The sequence below is a fragment of the Saimiri boliviensis genome, chromosome 12 (assembly GCF_048565385.1).
Source record: "Saimiri boliviensis isolate mSaiBol1 chromosome 12, mSaiBol1.pri, whole genome shotgun sequence".
NCBI lineage: Eukaryota > Metazoa > Chordata > Mammalia > Primates > Cebidae > Saimiri > Saimiri boliviensis.
Window position 1 is genome coordinate 84,605,822 of NC_133460.1, and position 18,501 is coordinate 84,624,322.

At 43.9% G+C, this 18,501-nt stretch overlaps 1 protein-coding gene across 2 annotated transcripts in view; it reads right to left on the minus strand.

The window, feature by feature from the left end:
* Positions 1 to 17,702, minus strand: part of DNMBP (dynamin binding protein) — a 133,361-nt gene extending 115,659 nt beyond the window's left edge. The window contains exons 1-2 of one of the 2 annotated variants that reach the window (XM_074382747.1): positions 17,583 to 17,702; positions 5,673 to 15,943 (exon numbers count right to left, since the gene is read on the minus strand). The gene's annotated coding sequence lies outside the window, so the exon portion shown is untranslated. The remainder of the gene's footprint in view (positions 1 to 5,672; positions 15,944 to 17,582) is intronic. The other variant, XM_039465267.2, reaches the window with a different exon arrangement.
* Between the last annotated feature and the right edge of the window lie 799 nt (positions 17,703 to 18,501).

An 18,501-nucleotide genomic window follows, 5' to 3' on the forward strand; every position in this document is an offset into this window, starting at 1 on the left:
AAAAAAAAAAAAAAAGTAGTGAAGGTAGCTGGGTGCCTGTAATCCCAGCACTTTGGGAGGTCAAGGCAGGCGACCACCTGAGGTCGGGAGTTTGAGACCAGCCTAACCAACATGGAGAAACCCTGTCTCTACTAAAATGCAAAAAATTAGGCAGGTGTGGTGGCACATGCCTGTAATCCCAGCTACTTGGGAGGCTGAGGCAGGAGAATCACTTGAACCTGGGAGGCAGAGGTAGCAGTGAAGGTAGGAAAAAAAAAGAGAAGGCACACATGAATACTCTGCCTTGAAAAAAGCTAGAAATTTAGGCTGGGCGCGGTGGCTCACGCCTGTAATCCCAGCACTATAGGAGGTCGAAGCGGGCGGATCACAAGGTCAGGAGTTTGAGACCAGCCTGGCCAACATGATGAAACTCTGTCTCTACTAAAGATACAAAAAAATTGGCCAGCCGTGGTGGCGGGCGCCTGTAATCCCAGCTACTCAGGGGGCTGAGGCAGGAGAATCACCTGAACCCGGGAGATGAAGGTTGCAGTGAGCCGAGATCGCGCCACTGCACTCCAGCCTGGGCAACAGAGCAAGACTCTGCCTCAAAAAACAACAAAAAAAAGAAATTTAAATAGCTTTCCTATTCAGCCACCCACACCCACCTCCCCTCCTCTACAAAGTTTTTCCTACACTTCATGTTTTAATAGATATTTTGAATTTGGGTGTTAGCCTGTTATAGGATGGGCATGGAGGGTAGGTAACAAACACAGTGTTTGATTAAGTGAACTTTCCCTGGGTGGGTGACGCTACATAAAAGAGCAAATTTGAAAAGAAAAGTCATATTTGCTACTAAATTGTATTAATAACTACATAACAGTTAAGAGCCCAGACTCTGGTGAGAGAGAATTTAGTTTCAATTCTGACTCTGCCATTTGTCAAGCTATGTGACCTTGGGCAAGTTACTTAAACCCCTCTGAACCTTAGTTTCCTTGTACATAATGGAAGATAATAACAGTAATTTACTTCGGAGGGTGTATAAGGATTGAATTCAACAATGTAGGTAAAAACATTTAATACATTTCCTGGCAAATGGTAGGTACAATACTCAGTAAATGTCAGCAACGAGAACAGTAATAATGACAATGGTGGGTGATGATGATGACGACCATCATCACCCAGGCTGAGGGGAACATAAATACATAAATGATAGGGATGAGGCAGCAGGTTCTGGGTGGGGCCAACTTCTCAAAACTGCTGTGGTCTTCTTGAGAGGAAGGGGTAGTAATGTGACTCTGTGGTTACTGGTCATGAGGACAAAAGCAATTGACATGCCCCTCTACTCTAAGCTCTAAACGAGCTGTGTCTTCACAGCAGACCCACAAGGATTTGGCAGCAGTTTATAAACGAGATCCCTGCATAAGGGTCCAAGAAAGCCTTTGCCAAATGCCTTCCAGGGACAGAAAAGGGATATGAAATTAATTTACTGACTCTTCTGAAACATATCCTGTACTTCTAGGAAAAACACTGGCATTACTGTTAAATCCTTTAAACAAATCAAGCTATGACTCTCACCATCTTTTCTTTGGGGCTCTTGGAATAGCTTCCTAAATGGCTACCTACCAGTCTTATCTGCCTTTGTCCTATTTATCACATCCAACTAGGGTTATCTTCTTTAAAAAAAATTTTTTTGGCTAAGTGTGCTGACTCACACCTGTAATCTCAGCACTTTGGGAGGCTGAGGCGGGCAGATCACGAGGTCAGGAGATCAAGACCATCCTGGCCAATATGGTGAAACCTCCTCTCTACTAAAAATACAAATATTAGCTGGGCATGGTGGCCCATGCCTGTAGTCCCAGTTACTAGGAGGCTGAGGCAGGATAATTGCCTGAACCCAGGAGGCAGAGGCTGCAGTGAGGTTGAGACCACACCACTGCACTCCAGCCTGGCAACAGAGCAAGACTCCATCTCAAAAAAAAAAAAACCAAATTTTTTTTTAAGAGACAAGGTCTTGCTGTGTTGCCTAGGCTGGACTCAAACTCCTACTCAAGTGATCCTCTCACCTTAGACTCCCAGTATCTGGGCATACACTACTGTGCCTAGCCTGAAAACAAACTTTTTTGGAGACAGCCTCACTCCGTTGCCCAGGCTGCAGTGCAGTGGTGCGATCACAGCTCACTGCAGCCTCGACCTCCCAGGCTCAAGCAACCCTCCCATCTCAGCCTCCCAAGTAGCTGGGACAAGAGACATGCACCACCACACTCAGCTAATTTTTCTGTTTTTTGTACAGATGAGTTTCCCCATGTTGCCCAGGCTGGTCTCTTTCTGGGCTCAAACTAACCACCCACCTTAGCCTCCTGAAGTACTGGGATTACAGGCATGAGTCACGGCACCTGGCCAAAACTGAAATCTTAAACATCTTCACTGCTTGAAGTTCCTCAAAAGCTCTCCCATCCATCACTTGTAGAAAGTGTCTAAAAATTGTTTGCAGATCATACAAAGTTTGTCATGATCTAGTCCCTGCACACAAGTTTTTACCTTATTTCTTGACACTTTCTACCTACCATATACAGCTTTAGCCTCACAAAATACTGGCAGGGGAATCTAGGAAAAAGACATCCAATTTTTCTTTTCTTTTTTTTTTTTTTTTAATAGACGGGGTTTCACCATGTTGGTCAGGCTGGTCTTGAACTCCCAACCTCAGGTGATCCGCCCGCCTTGGCCTCCAAAGTGCTTGGATTACAGGCGTGACTTGGAGTATCTGTGTCTTATGATGGACAGAAATAAAAGTGAGCACACAGAGAAACAGACTACTCTGTAAGAATGTGAAAATTTGAATCTGGAAAGCAACTATATAAACACTATCTGATGACTTTTGTCTTTTGGGGCCAGTGGCTGTTGCCACAATAATAAGCACATCTGTCTTCCAGAAGGGACAGTGGAGTCACCTAGGTGTACACCTCAGGCACAGTGGGCATCAATCTACAGTGGGCAGTTCTCTGCAAGGCCATGCAGACACACTATTACAGTACAATTACATTTACAGACTGCTTTTCAAATACATTCTCTCCTGTATGTATTACTGCTACTTGTGAACATGAAGTGCTATTTTTACTGTTAACTGATCACTGCAGGAAAAACAATCAGTAAATAAGCAAATCACCTCTGATCAACACTTACTGTGAATTATATTTTAATTTTTAAACATTTGGAGTCACAAAAAGAAAATACTGGCCAAGCCTGAATCCCACCTATGGGTTACAAGAATAAAGGTTGAACATACTGGTAAATTCAACCCAAAGCCTGGGCGCAGTGGCTCATGCCTGTAACCCCAGAACTTTGGAAGGCTGAAGCAGGTGGATCACCTGAGGTCAGAAGTTTGAGACCAGCCTGGCCAACATGGTGAAACCCTGTCTCTACTAAAAATAAAAAATTGGCCAGGCATGGTGCCACCCACCTGTAATCCCAGCTACTCAGGAGGCTGAGGCAGGAGGATCACTTGAACCCAGGAGGCAGAGGTTGCAGTAAGCTGAGAGCGCACTACTACACTTCAGCCTGGGTGACAAAGCAAGATTCCATTAAAAAAAAAAAAATTCAGCCCAAAAGATTTTCATAACTTATTGTTATCAATGTCTTTAATCAAAGCAAAACCCTTACTTAAAATAGCCAACCAGTAAAATACTAATAAAAGTATTAGTAGGGTTATAGTTAATAAATTTATTAAATGTCTTTCTACTTTAGATTTTTAGTCTTATTAACCATTTCACTTTAAATAAAAATATTGACATTGAGATACTTTATTCTTATTCCCTTCAAAACACAGCTGCAAATGTCAACAATTTTCATTCTTTTCACTTTAATACTGGCTCGATACTCCGCAGAACTATCACAGCTGACTAGCAGCAGGTCAAGGCAGCAAAACTAAAAGAAAAATACAACAAAACTGGATTTCATGTCTATAGCAGTCCAGATATTTACTGTAATCACTGAACAACATCTAGACACTGGTAGCAAAAAGAACAACTAATTAAAACAATGGGTTTGAAAAACATGAGTGTCATGTTCCACACCCCATATAGCTGCTCAAGAATACAGGACTCTTAGCAGGCATTAACAAAGTCTGGTTTTAATGTAAACTCATCCTCCTCTTCCCTGACCCTCCAGGGATTCTCAGACGTTTCCTGATAAGCAGATCTAAACAATAAGACAATAATATCCCAAGGAGTTTCTGGCACTAAGCCCCAGAAATCCTTAAAGCAACAAGCACTGTCTAAACGAAGAAAACCAGAGTACTTATTCTCTTCACGATTTTCTCCCCTAACTCTAGGGAACGTGAAAATGCCTTTCCATGTAGCAGCTGTAAAATTCCTTCTGAGGCAGAATGTTTTAGATTAGAGATGGTCTGCTGTTGATAATGTCATTCCCTGACACCTGGAACATTTTGAAAGACTCCTCAGAAATGACCTTTGGGCCAGACCAAACTACGTGGGCCAGCGAATCCCTTCTATTTATGGAGGCCTGAATAACTTGGAACCTCCTGCACTGACCAACAGATTAAAGGGTAAGTAACTACAGAGACAACAGCAAAGTTATATCAGACACCCTTAAAAAATGCAGAATGTGGGAAACTCTAGAGAATATATGACCAGTTTCTACAACAAATAAATTGCAAGCAAAAAATTCAAATTTAAAAAAGGAGACAGGTGTGGTGGCTCATGCCTGTAATCCCAGCACTTTGAAAGGCTGAGGCAGATAGACCACTTGGGCTCAGGACGAGCCTGGGCAACACAGCAAAACCACATATCTATTCCAGGCATGGTGGCTCACACCTGTAATTCCAGCTACTTGGGAGGGTGGAACGCAAGAATCACTTGAACCCAGGAGGCACAGGCTGCAGTGAGCTGAGATTGTGAATGGAAGCTAGCCTGGGTGATAGAGTGAGACTCGAAATAAATAAATAAATAAGAAAACCACAAATTAAAAGCCACTTAAGAAACACATTAACGGCTGGGCGCAGTGGCTCATGCCTATAATCCCAGCACTTTTGGAGGCCAAGGCAGGCAGATCGCCTGAGCTCAGGAGTTCAAAACTACCCTGGGCAACATGGTGAAACCCTGTCTCTACTAAAATACAAAAAAAAATTAGCTGGGTGTGGTAGCATGCATCTGTAATCTACACAGGAGGCTGAGGCAGGAGAATCGCTGAGCCCAGGAGGTGAAGGTTGTAGTGAACCAAGATCATGCCACTGTACTCCAGCTTGGGAAACAGAGTAAGACTCGGTCCCAAAAACACCAAAGCAAAAAAAAAAAAAAAAAAGAAACACTTTAAATATAACATGGGTGCTTTTCTTGAATCCTGATTCAAACAAGTCAGTTGTTTAAGAAAAAAATGAAATGAAGGGGAAATTGTGAACACTGACTAGACTTGATTATATTAAAGAATTACTGCTGTTTTGAGGGATGGCAATAATGGTATTGTTGTCACATGTAAATAAAAGGGAATCCTATTTTTCTTTAAGTCACTAGAACCAAAATGTCCATAAAACAGCAAATGGAGGTGGAATATAGAAACCAAGTCAGCTTTCCAGATGTTGAGTGCTGGATATATGGACATTGGATGTATTATTCTTTATTCATTTTTATAAATTTTAAATACGTTATTATGAAAAGGATTGAAAAGTCAAAGAAAGCTACCTGGATGGATAGTTTCAGAGCTTTTCCCTTTCTGAAGTGCCACGTGGTTTCTGTCTGCAGCTATCAGTGCAGAATAATCCAGAGAGGGGTTCCCTGAGCAATTCCAGCTCCAGACAAAATCCTCCCTTCCCTTCACAGCTCACCGAGTGCTGGTGACTTAGTCTCGCATACCCTGAAAAAGGACAACCTCAGTAACTGCTGGACTGTACAAGCCACTCACTGTCTTCAGTCACTCATTGACCTGGGCCCACTATGGCAAGACGGTTAAGAGCATGGGCTTTGGAGGGAAACAGACATGAGTTTGAATTCTAGTTCTATCATTTAACAGTGGTATAACTTTAGAGCAAGTTTCTTACAATCTGTACCTTAGTTTCTCCATCTATAAAATGAAGATTCTAACAGTACCTTCCTCATAAAATCATTTTATGATTAAATGGGAATGCATGCAGTACGGTAACTAGCTAAAATATGAGCCGCTGTTTTTACGTTATTGTTGTTGTTACACACAGTAGTCCCCATCTTATCCACGCTTTCACTTTCCACAGTTTCAGTTACTCATGGTCAACTGTGGTCTGAAAATAGGTGAGTACAATACTAGGATATTTTGATAGCAAGCACGAGAGACCACATTCACATAGTTTTTATTATAATATAGTGTTATAAGTATTCTGTTATTATTGTTGTTAATCCTTATTGCACCTAATTTATAAATTCAACTTGATCACAGGTATGTGTGTATACCTAGTATATACAGGGTTGGTGCTATCCAGAGTTTCAGGCATTTACTGGAGGTCTTGGAACACACCCCCTGTGGATAAGCGGGGACTACTTTATATAAGTGGATTTACACCAGACTTGAGAGCCAGGCAGGCAGCAGAGTTTAAAATTTACTGGGGGAGGTGGTGGGCACTGGTAAGTGTCAGGTAGTAGAATAATACATGAAAGCAGTATTTCAGGAATATAGTAAGCCAAGCAATGGCCTCTACAGGATAGACTGGGTATGTGACACTGGCCTCAAGGACAGCAATAACGGTATATTTGTGGCAGCTTTCTTTTTTAGCATCCACGATAGTGCTATTCATATAATTTGAGGCCTTGCTCTAGAATACAGCAACCAGGTATGCAAGGCATAACTGTTCATCATGACAGTTCTGAACCAGATTAGAATATACTTACTGTTCAGAAATGACAGAAAAGCTAAAAAGTTTCCACATTTCCAGGGAGGGGAGGAAAGAACCAACTAGAAAGCAGGGGGATCTGGGGTGTGAGGCTGGGGAGGTAAGCATAACTCGGCACATCCATTGCAACATTTTCTGCTGATGGGGCAGGCTCATTTATCCTAAGAGAATCACCTCATGAAAACAATGCAGAATGCACGCTGGGCCCAGACCCACGGCTAGAATGTCAGCGCTGATTATTCTCTCCCAGTCCATGTGTTTGTCAGCAACACAAACATTCACATGCTACTTTCGGGAAAATGCAGGCTCTGCAGGAGGGGCTAGAGCAGATGCAGAGAAATTAGCTCCGTGTCTGGGTGGACGGTTTCACTTGCAATGTCAATGAAGAAATGGGGATTCTACTAGCCTGCTGAACCTATGCATTGAAAGGAAGCTAAGAGAGCTTTTTTCTCTCACCCCTCCTTTAGATGGCTCTTCTCTGGATCACAGTGTGACCTCTTTACTGGTTGATTCATCTTACGGATTCATCTGTCGGGGCCACGCCAGGTACCAGACACTGTTCGAGGTGGGCTTGGGTTATAAACAGGGAACAAAATAAAGATTCTTGCCAATGAAGAATTTTTTCCTCGAGAAATGGGGAAGGCCGACCATCACATTTTTAGAAAGTCACACCTGCTACAGCAAAAAAAAAAAAAAGAAAACCAAAAGCAGAGCAGAGTACAGGAATGGAGAGTTTCAGTTTCAACACCAAAGGACACTGAAAAAAAAAGGGCTGGGCACAGTGGCTCATGTCTGTATTCCTAGCACTTTGGGAGGCAGAGGAGGGTGGACCACAAGGTCAGGAGTTCGAGACCAGCCTGGGCAACATGGTGAAACTCCATCTCTACTAAAAATACAAAAATTAGCTAGGCATGGTGGCACATGCCTGTAATCCCAGCTACTCAGGAGGCTGAGGCAGGAGAATTGCTTGAACCTGGGAGACAGAGGTTGCAGTGGGCCAAGATTGCACCATTGCACTCCAGCCTAGACAACAGAGCAAGACTCCGTCTCAAAAAAAAAAAGAAAGAAAGCGGGGGATGAAGAGTGAGGACAAAAGGCAAGTAGACCTGAATCTCCTCATCATAGGGATGTTCACCTATGAATTCTGTCACTTCCACACTAGTAAAAAGTGATTAGGGGAACAAAGCAATTGTGATAAAGTTTTATCTTTTTTTTTTTTTTTTTTTTTTTGAGACAGGGTCTCACTCTGTCACCCAGGCTGGAGTGCAGTGTTGCAAGCACAGCTCACTGCAACCTCCACCTCCAGGATTCAAGCAATTCTCCCACCTCAGCCTCCCGAGTAGTTGGAACTACAGGCACATGCCACCATGCCCAGCTAGTTTTTGTATTTTTTGGTAGAGATGGGGTTTCGCCATGTTGGCCAGGCTGGTCTCGAACTCCTGAGCTCAAGTGATCTGCCCACCTTGGCCTCCCAAAGTGCTGGGATTACAAGCGTGAGCCACTACACCCAGCCTGTGCTGGGTTTTATTTCAAAGTCAAAAGAAAATGAATGACGATTTTCTCTATTCTACTTACTTTCTGAAGGATGAAAGCAAGTGTGGTCTAGATAAGGAAGGTGACAACTTAGGGGACTGAACTGAAGCAAGAGACATCAAAAGAACTGCTCCCCTCCACATCGGTAAGCTAGTTTTTGGTCTGTTGAGCTTATGGCCAAGACTGCTCCAAGTTCTGACAATGACTCTGGGCTGTTTGTGCATGGAGGCTCCCTCAGGCATGACCTGTTCCAAGAGAGGAGCAAGCTATCACTCCACTGCTACAAGCTAATTATAAGTTTTCTATTGATTTTTCCCCCAGAGGGCCAATCGAAGCAAAATGAACAAGAGTTAATGATCTAGCCCTGAAAAAGGAGGGATGACACAAAATTATATAGAGCAATTTTAAGTGCCCTCTCCTCCTTCACAACATGCTTCCTCCCCCACCCCACCCCCTAAAAAAAACAGAGACAGAGAAATAAGCAATATTTTAACAGAGGTTGATGCTAAAAGGCAGGATTATGGATTTGTTTTTCTATATTTTACAAATGTTCTATAAAAAGAGGTAAAATTTCTACAATTAGGAAAATATGGCAAGTCTAAAAAGAAAGAAAAGAGAGAGAAGAGCTGGCCATGAGAATTCACTGCCCAACACCGTAGCAGTTAGGGTTGCTGAACACTATCTATGGCTCTACCACTGAGCCACCTCTTGAGATATAATTTAGTAAGATTTATGCCTGGAGTAAAGACTGATCCACAGAGTAAGGAAACTATAATTTCACATATCTTATATTTACAATCATGCTGACAACAAAAGTTATCCTGAATATGGCTCTTTCTCTCGTTCTTCAATCAGCTATTTAAATTCTGACTCTTAATGCCAGGAGGAAAATGCTGACCTAATGGTGAAATAAACTTGTACTAAAATCTTGGGATGTTTATCATAAATTATATATGCAGGGTTCATAAATATCTTCTGCTTGAAACAAAGTCAACATAGGGTTAGGATTTTGGTACACAGCCTTCCTGATGCCATCTTATTTCCTCAAGGACAGATCTTGAAAAAGTATTTGGTAAGGCTTAACACCTATTTATGGTGAAAACTCTAAGTAAACTAGGGTTGAGGATAATACCTTAAAACTTGATAAAAGTTACATAAAAACCTAAAACAAACATTACATGAAATAGGAAATCTTTAGACTCATTCTTTTTTTTTTTTTTTTTTTTTTGAGACGGAGTTTCCCTCTTGTCCAGGCTGGAGTGCAATGGCGTGTGATCTCAGCTCATAACAACCTTCACCCCTCAGGTTCAAGCGATTCTCCTGCCTCAGCTTCCCAAGTAGCTGTGATTACAGGCGTGTGCCACCACACCAGCTTATTTTTTATATTTTTGGTAGAGACAGGGTTTTCACTATGTTGGCCAGGCTGGTCCGGAACTCCTGACATCAGGTGATCCACCCGCCTCAGCCTCCCAAAGTGCTGGGATTGCAGGCATGAGCCAGTATGCCCAGTACCTTATAGGCCTTTAAGAAGGAAAGTTTAAAGCTCTAACAAAGAACTGAAAAATGAACTGATGAAGCATGTATTTAGACATTAAAGGGACATGGTGTCTACAGTTAACTTAAAGGGGCCAGGAGAAACAGCATACAAAGAAAACATATTCTTAGAACTCTTCTGTTGAATTATTTCCAAAATTATAAAAATGTCATGAAAAATGAGCTGAATAAATGGAAAGACACATTACATGTTCTTGGATGGAATGAGTTACTATTTCAGTAGCTCACACCTATAATCCCAGCACATTTTGAGGTGGGAAGACCACTTGAGGCCAGGAGTTGGAGACCAGCCAGGGCAACAGACGGAGACCTTGTTGTCTCTATTAAAAAAAAAAACTTATAAAAATATTTAGCTGGGTGCGGTGCCTGCAGTGACCTATGATTGTACCACTGGCACTCCAACCTGGACAACAGAGGGAGACCTTGTCTTTAAAAAAAAAAAAAAAAAAAAGGCTGGGCAGGGTGGCTCATGCCTGTAATCCCAGCACTTTGAGAGGCCAGGGTGGGTGGATCACAAGGTCCAGAGTTCGAGACCAGCCTGGCCAATATGGTGAAACCCCATCTCTACTAAAAATACAAAAATTAGCTGGACATGGTGGCACAGGCCTGTAAGTCCCAGCTACTCCGGAGGCTGAGGCAGAACTGCTTGAACCCAGGAGGCGGAGGTTGTAGTGAGCTGAGATCATGCCACTGCACTCCAGCCTGGGCAACAGAGTGAGACTCTGTCTCAAAAAAAAGATGTCAACCCTCAACCCTCCCCCAAATAATTTATAAACTCAATCAACTCCAATAAAAATTCCTCAAAAATATAATTTTTTGGCAAGGCACAGTGGCTTGTGTCTGCAATCCAAGCACTTCAGGAGGATAATATATGTATATATAATATACATAATGTTTGGGTAGCCTGGTAAACTTATTCCAAATTTTATATGGGAAAAATAAATTTTGGTCCAGGAAGAGCTAAATAAACTTTAAAATGAATGACTTGCTGTGCCAGTCATTAAGACATACTACAAAGTCACTGTAATAAAATCAGAGCAATAAAAAAAAAAATGAAGCAAGAACTGACAAACTAATGAAACAAAATAAAGGCTTAGAGCTAGAAAAGTACATTCATGGAAACCATAAATGAGAAAGAGATAGAGGAAAGCATGAATTTTGTTGAGATGCTATTAGAAAAACTAGGTTGTTAAATGGAGAAAAATAGGGCTGAATTCCTACCTAACACATGAATATGTGGGCCCTAGAGAGATCACAGACATGACCTAGGGATCAGGAAGAGTTCCTTAAACAGAATTCCAAAAACAAACCACAAGTCAAAGAATTTATCTATTTGATTACATCAAAATTAGAAGTATTTCTTGATCAAAGGATGGCAAAGACAAAATGACAACTAAACGAGAAGATCTGATAACCAAATGACAAGATGACCAAATGAGAAGACATCTGCAAAGTCTAAACATAACAGCGAATAAATATCTGTATTATAAAAATCAGTTCTGCAAGTCAACAGCAACAAAATAGTTATCAACTCCACCAGAAAATGCCAAACACATGAGTAAGCAATTTGCAAAGGAAGCTATCTGTCCAAGAAATACTCAAAATCACTAGTCATCAAAGAAATATAAATTAAAATGACAAGCTATCACTTTGTGCTAATGAGATTTAAAAAGATGGAGAGCTGGAAAGAGGTCAGTGTAGGTGGGATATGAGGATACAGGAGTCCTCAAATATTAATACTTCCAGAGGCACAGAGACTGGGGCAGCCACTGGCATCTGGCACTATTTCATCAAATTCAGTCCCTGCGATTCTATAATCCAGCAATTCCACAGAAATATTATACAACTTTATAAGTGGACATGTAGGAAAATGTTCACTGCAGCAATATTTGTGGTGTTAGGGAGCAGAAACTACTTGAGTATCCATTCACTACACAGAGGGCAGATAAGGAAAAACCAGTGGATACACACAGCATGGGATACAACACAGCACTGCAAAGCAGAGAATTGGACAGACACATAACATAGATGGATCTTAAAAACACCTAGAGATCTGGCATGGTGGTTGACGCCTGTAATCCCAGCACTTTGGGAGGCCGAGGCAGGTAGATCACCTGAGGTAAGGAGTTTGAGACCAGCCTGGTGAACATGGTGAAACCCCATCTCTACGAAAATACAAAAAAATTAGCTGGGCTTGGTGGCACGTGCCTGTAATCCCAGCTACTCAAGAGGCTGAGGCAGGAGAATGACTTGAACCTGGGAGGGGGAGGTTGCAGTGAGCCAGATCATGCCACTGCACTCCAGCCTGAGCAACGGAGCCGGGAGAGGGGCACAAGGAAGGAAACAACACTACGTAGAGAAAAAAGAAGGAAAACGAATTAAAGCATTGTAAATCAAAATACATACACACAAAACAAACATTCCCACTTTGCGAGCTCCTATGTAAACAAAAGAAAACGTGAAATGCATTAGAATGAACACCTGTGAGGCAGGAGATGGCTGGGACAAGGGAATTCTGAAATGAAGCCAATCTCTTAGACTCCTTGCGTGTTATAAAAGAAAAACTCAAATGACCTATGATAAACACAAAATTAGAACTGTTTCCTTCCCCAAAGTTCCCAATTTTCCAAACAACAAAAGCTACTCTGGTTGCCAGTTCTGTTGATGAGTAACAGCTTTTCATCCTTTTTCAATCAGGAAGGGAAAATTCAGGGATCAGCAAAGTACAAAAGGGATCAGCAGAGAATACTTACGAAACAGTGTTTTTGTTCTCATGGCCTGACAACCTGACTGAAAAAGACCTGATTACCTCTTGATTTGGGATGACTCAGCTAAAGGCAGGTTGGTGTCAAGTTTTCAGGTCATCTGAAGCGATATACTTTCAGAATCTTCTTCCTACGCAATCCTCTGGCCTCCCTGTAGAAATACACTGCCCTACATGAAATCTTAAAATTACTGAGCTAGAGGGGGCCCAGTTATTTCACTGATAAGGAAACGAAGACTCAGGGAAGAAATATGGTGTGAGTCACACAGCTCTAGCTTGAATAGGTCTTCCTGATTCAGCCCTTGTCCTCCTCCTGTCTATTGTCAACTCAGTAGCCAGAGTGATCCTTATAAAACATAAGTCATCATCAACTTCACTTTTCAAAGCTCTCTAATGGCTTCCTCCTCGCTCAGTGTAAAGGCCAAAATCCTTACGATGACCTACACTGACGTGCCCTCCCCACTCCCACCACTTCTCATCTGCTGCCACCTCCCTGCCACCCACATCCATACTGACCAGCCACCATGACCTTGCCACCCCTCACATGCCAAGCAGGCTCCTGCACCAAGGGTTTGGAAACTGCTCAGTCCCTCATTTCCTTCCAGTCTCAGATCACGAGTTAGACCAGGTGTGGTGGCTCATGCCTGTAGTCCCAGCACTTTGGGAGGCCAAGGTGGGCGGATGACTTGAGTCCAGGAGTTCCAGACCAGCCTGGGCAACATGGTGAAACCCCGTCTCTATTAAAAATACAAACAATGGCCAGTCATGGTGATACATGCCTGTAGTCTCAGCTACTAGCTACTTGGGAGGCTGAGATGGGAGGATCGCTTGAGACCGGAAGGTTGAGGCGGCAGCGAGCTGTGATCACACCACTGCACTCCAGCCTGGGTGACAGAGAAAGACCCTGTCTCAAAAAAAAAAAAAAAAAAAAAAAAGTTATCTCAGTAGAGGCTTCATCTGACCCCTCTAACCCTGGTGCAGGAGTCTGCTTGGCATGTGAGGGGTGGCAAGGTTATAGTGGCTGGTCAGTATGGATGTGGGTGGCGGGGAGGTGGCAGCAGATGAAAAGTGGTGGTAGTGGGGAGGCCACATCAATGGAGGTCATTGTAAGGATTTTGGCCTTTACACTGAGTGAGGAGGAAGCCATTATAAAAAGTAAAACCCAGCACTTTGGGAGGCCAAGGCAAGTGGATCACCTGAGGTCGGGAGTTTGAGACCAGCATGACCAACTGATCAACATAGTGAAACCCCCATCTCTACTAAAATACAAAAATTAGCTGGGCGTAGTGGTGGGTGCCTGTAATCCCAGCTACTTGGGAGGCTGAGGCAGGAGAATCACTTGAACCCAGGAGGCAAAGGTTGCAGTGAGCTGAGATCACGCCTTTGCACTCAAGCCTGGGTGACAGAGTAAGGCTCTGTCTCAAGATAAAAAAAAAAAAGTAAATCCCCTACCAGACACCCAAACACACACACACACTCTCTCTCTCACACACACTTACCCTCTCCTACTGACTCTAAAGTTCTCTATAGTATTATGATCCTCTGACCCATCCATTCGCATATTTGTCTGTCTCTACCCTATTAGAACATTTCTATTCCACAAGAGCTTAGTCTGTTTTATCCAAACTAGTCCCCACCCCTAGCACACACAAATGTCCCCTCCTGCCGGCACACACAAGTGTTCTCCCTCCCAGCACACACAGGTGCCCCCACTCCCGGCACATACAGGTGTTCCCCCTCCTGGCATACACAGGTGCTCAATGAGAATGTGTTCAGTGAATGAACAAGTAAGGACCAAAACCCATGCCTTTAGACTCCCTGCACAATGCCCTATCTGCCTTCAAGTACTGGTTCAGTTCTTAGCAGTTCCATCCATCAATCAGAAGAAAAGATCTAGAAATCTAAAAATGAAATAATACACTTTAGATACTCTATGGCTATTTTACCTCCCACAGCTGCCTTTCATAGCAGGTATGATAAAGTACCTAACTAAAAGGTAACACCTTGGTTTGTTTAACAGCTCTTTCATTAAAGAGCTGCTCTGTGATCTCATTTTACTGCTGCTACTTAAGAACTTTCTGCCTTTCCAGGCAAGAGACTAATATCTCATAATTAACTTCTGACCAACAAGACTAAGTTAACCAATCTTGAATAACTTATTCAGATGTTTTCCAGAATAAGTATAATAAGAAACTATTTCATACTAATTGAATTGGTGTTACAAAACTTTCCAGAAGTATTCTGAATGAATTCAAAGGATGTTTTGGCAGATGATCGAGCACATTCAAGAATTTCACAGGAGATAATCTCGTAATAATACCACGTTGTAGGTAATCCATTAGCTGACTCTAGAAACAGCATAATACTAAACCTAGAAAATAAGCCAAAAGCTGAGCACAATGGCTTACACCTGTAATCCCAGCACTTTGGGAGCCTGAGGTTGGTAGATCACCTGAAGTCAGAGGTTCAACACCAACCTGGTGAGACCCCGCCCCCACTAAAATACAAAAAATTAGCCAGGTGTGGTGGTGCACGCCTGTAATTCCAGCCACTCAGGAGGCTGAGGCAGCAGAATCGCTTGAACCCAGGAGGTGGAGGTTGCAGTGAGCCAAGATCATGCCACTGCACTCCAGCCTGGGCAACAGAGTGAGACCTTGTCTCAAAAAAAAAAAAAAAAAAAAAAAGCCAAATTTTACACCTGGCAATAAGTATGCAAGCCTTATTTGCATTCTACTTTAATTGTTTTTATCATTTGAAAAAAGTTCTCCCAAACAGTTAGTTTGAAAATACCACTTTTCACTTATTTTTAGCCCAACACTGAAAAGTGGAGGGCTGGGAGTAATAAAGAAATTGAAGCTCCGCTATGCATTGTGCCTAAAGGATTTCCTTCTAAAGGGGTGGTAAAAGCGTTTACTGGCTCTGGAAGCTTCCTATACCGCAGTCTGCAAGCACAGAAAAGACAGAAACTGAAACATGGTCCACTTAGCCTTTTTTCAGAACCAAAGCCTCAAAGAGTCTGTGTTCTAAAAATAAATATTTATCCTTAATTTTTAGGAGATCTTAAAGGATGATTCAAGAATCATGACTTATCTTGTTATCAAGGAGGCTCTGAATTGCAACGTGGATGAAGAAGAAATGTGAAAACTGTCTCTTCGGATTAGGTGGGCACTCAGAGAAGAAAGGAGCCAGAAAAGAGGCACAGATTGCTGGAAAGTAGAGGAAGGAAATGCGCTGCTTTGGGGCTGCAAGACAAATAAATAACTGGTACATTTTAAACAGATCGTTTATGAAGATTATCTCGGCCAAAAAAATACACAATATGAATACTGTATAAAAGTCAACTTATTACATTCCGAGTCAGAATGTTCCTGGCTTGTTTCAAAAGTTATCAGTGGCACTGCACAGACCCCATTCCCAAGCCAGACTTGAGCTACTCCCCACCCTCCACAACTCACTCCATTGCAGTCTGTGAATTTAAGTGAATTTCACACGGAAGTATCTGCAATTTGAAAAAGTCATTTTCAGTTATTTTACCCCAATCCTGATAAAGTGACTGAGAGAGCTGAAAATAATGAATTTGAAGATTCGCTATGCCCATTATGCTGATTTCTAAAAAAACTTTTCTTAAAACATTTTTGTTGTCACAATGAGTGATGTGTTTCAAGTTAACATGTAAAATCGGAGAACTGTGGAGACAGAGAGGACCTTAGAGATCCTTTAATTCAATATTTTAGAGAAAAATGGGCAAAGGATAAACTAACTTGCTGATCACCGTGACTGTATTCATGCTGTGAGAGTAATAAACGCAGCACCAATTGAGAAATGATGCCCGAATGCTGTCAAGTACTTCAGTCTTGCAGAAACTACTACGGATTAGTCAGTCCTGCTCATCCCTTTAACTCAGCTATGTAAACAAGCAGAGCTAGGCTGTGCTCAAACGCTAAGTATTAGTTTACCACTCGCCTGCCACATACTACATCATCATTGCTTATGAAAAATGTTTTGATACAAGATCTTCATATTAATGTAAAAGAATTACTATAAAACAGACCTAAAAGCAAGTTACCAATATTCCAGAATAAGTAAGTGCCAAAAATATTTACCCTTCATTAAAGTACAAATGAGACAGCCAGCAAAAAACGAGATTGCATTTAAAGTTGCTTTTGCACTTAAAATTTAAGTCTATACCCCTTATCTGCATCAGGCCCCGGCCTGTTTAGTACCTCAATATTCCTTTATTCAAGTGACTGCATCACCACCCTTTGAGGCACTGATGCCCGATGGACATCTGTGCCTTCAGCAGGAACACGGTGTCCACGGATTTCTGCACAACTCCACCATTACCAAAGCTGCATCTCCAGGTGAACAGGTCTAACTCTTGTTTCGGAAGCCACCCGTCCCTTTCTCCCTGAAACAGAATTATGGACTCCCATGCCGTGAGGCTTTGAACATCTGTAAAATAAGGGGGCTGGACGAATGCCGAATCCTTTTTCCAGCTCTCAAAATTCCGCCAAATTGCTGGAGTGACACGAAGGTGCAGTGAAAGCGCCCTGGGCTTAACACCGCTTGAAAAGCCCGCGTCCGCATGGTTCTGACCGCCCCTCCAACTCCCGGGGACTCGCAGGGCCCGAGCCGGCCGTGGATTCCAGGAGTGCAAGGGGGCCCGCGGCTCCCCGCTGTCCCTTAGGGGCTCCCGGCCCACCGAGCGCAGCGCCGCCGCGGGGAAGTGGCCGAGGCAGGCCCAGCCGCGCGAGGCGGCGCGTCCCCCGGGGTGCGTGAACCCTCCTCCGCGGCGCCGGACCGCGGTCCCCGCTCTCCGCCCGGCCCCCGCCCGGCTCCGGCCCGACTCCGGCCGGACTCCCGCCCGGCCCAGCCCCTGACCTGCTTTTCGCCGCTCGGCGGTCTCTAGGCGCGGCGGGCAGTTGCAACCGCCCGTCCCCGGCCCGCTGTCACCTCCGCCCCTGGAAGCGGCGAGCGGGTCGATCCCGTGTGACTCAGCGCGCGGCCCCGCCTCCCGCCCGGGCTTCCGCCTCTGCACGCGCGGTCCGCGGGGCCCGGGGAACGCCACGATCCGCTCCCAGAGCGCCCACCTCCTGGGCGCCCGCCCCGCGCTCGCGCCCCCTGGCGGCCGGCCCGGCCCTACTCGCCTTGCGACGTCTGAGGGGCGACGCTCGGAGCACCGCTACCAGGGAAACTGAGGCACGGGGGCCCGCCCCCCCCGCGGCGCGCCGACACAGCTCGTCCAGCCCTGGCCTCGCGCAGTCCTACGTGCAGCCCCGGCTGAGGACAAGTTCCTCCCCTCTTGCTGTTCCCTCACCCGCTCCCTACACCACCCTCCAGCCTAGAAAAAAGTCAAAATTGCATTCAGAGAAGTGCAGCTCGATTCCTGTCTCCGTGTGATGCTGTCCTCTTTGCTACCCCTGACCAGTTTCCTTCACGGTGTTATGCCATATAATACTAGCTGGGGTTCGACTCTATCCGTCCCATTTTTTTCTGAGGAAAGTGTCTCAGGACATCTTGGAGAATTTAAGAGCAAGAAATGACAGAAAGCAAGAACTGGGCAGGGCTGGGAGAACGCCTGCCAAGTCAGTTTCTGAGTCGCCGCAGTGTTCCCGCTGTGTGCTAAAGATCACGAAGTTACACAGCTTGGCCGTGTTTTTGGAATTGCTGCGCCTCGCGTTTCTGGTCTACCTCAGGGATTCTGAAGAAGGCGGCGAGTCTATCACTGTGCATGCGCAAGAAAAATAGTTATTTCGTAAATCTCATCCCATACTGCATATTGTTTCTCCTTTCCTTTGCT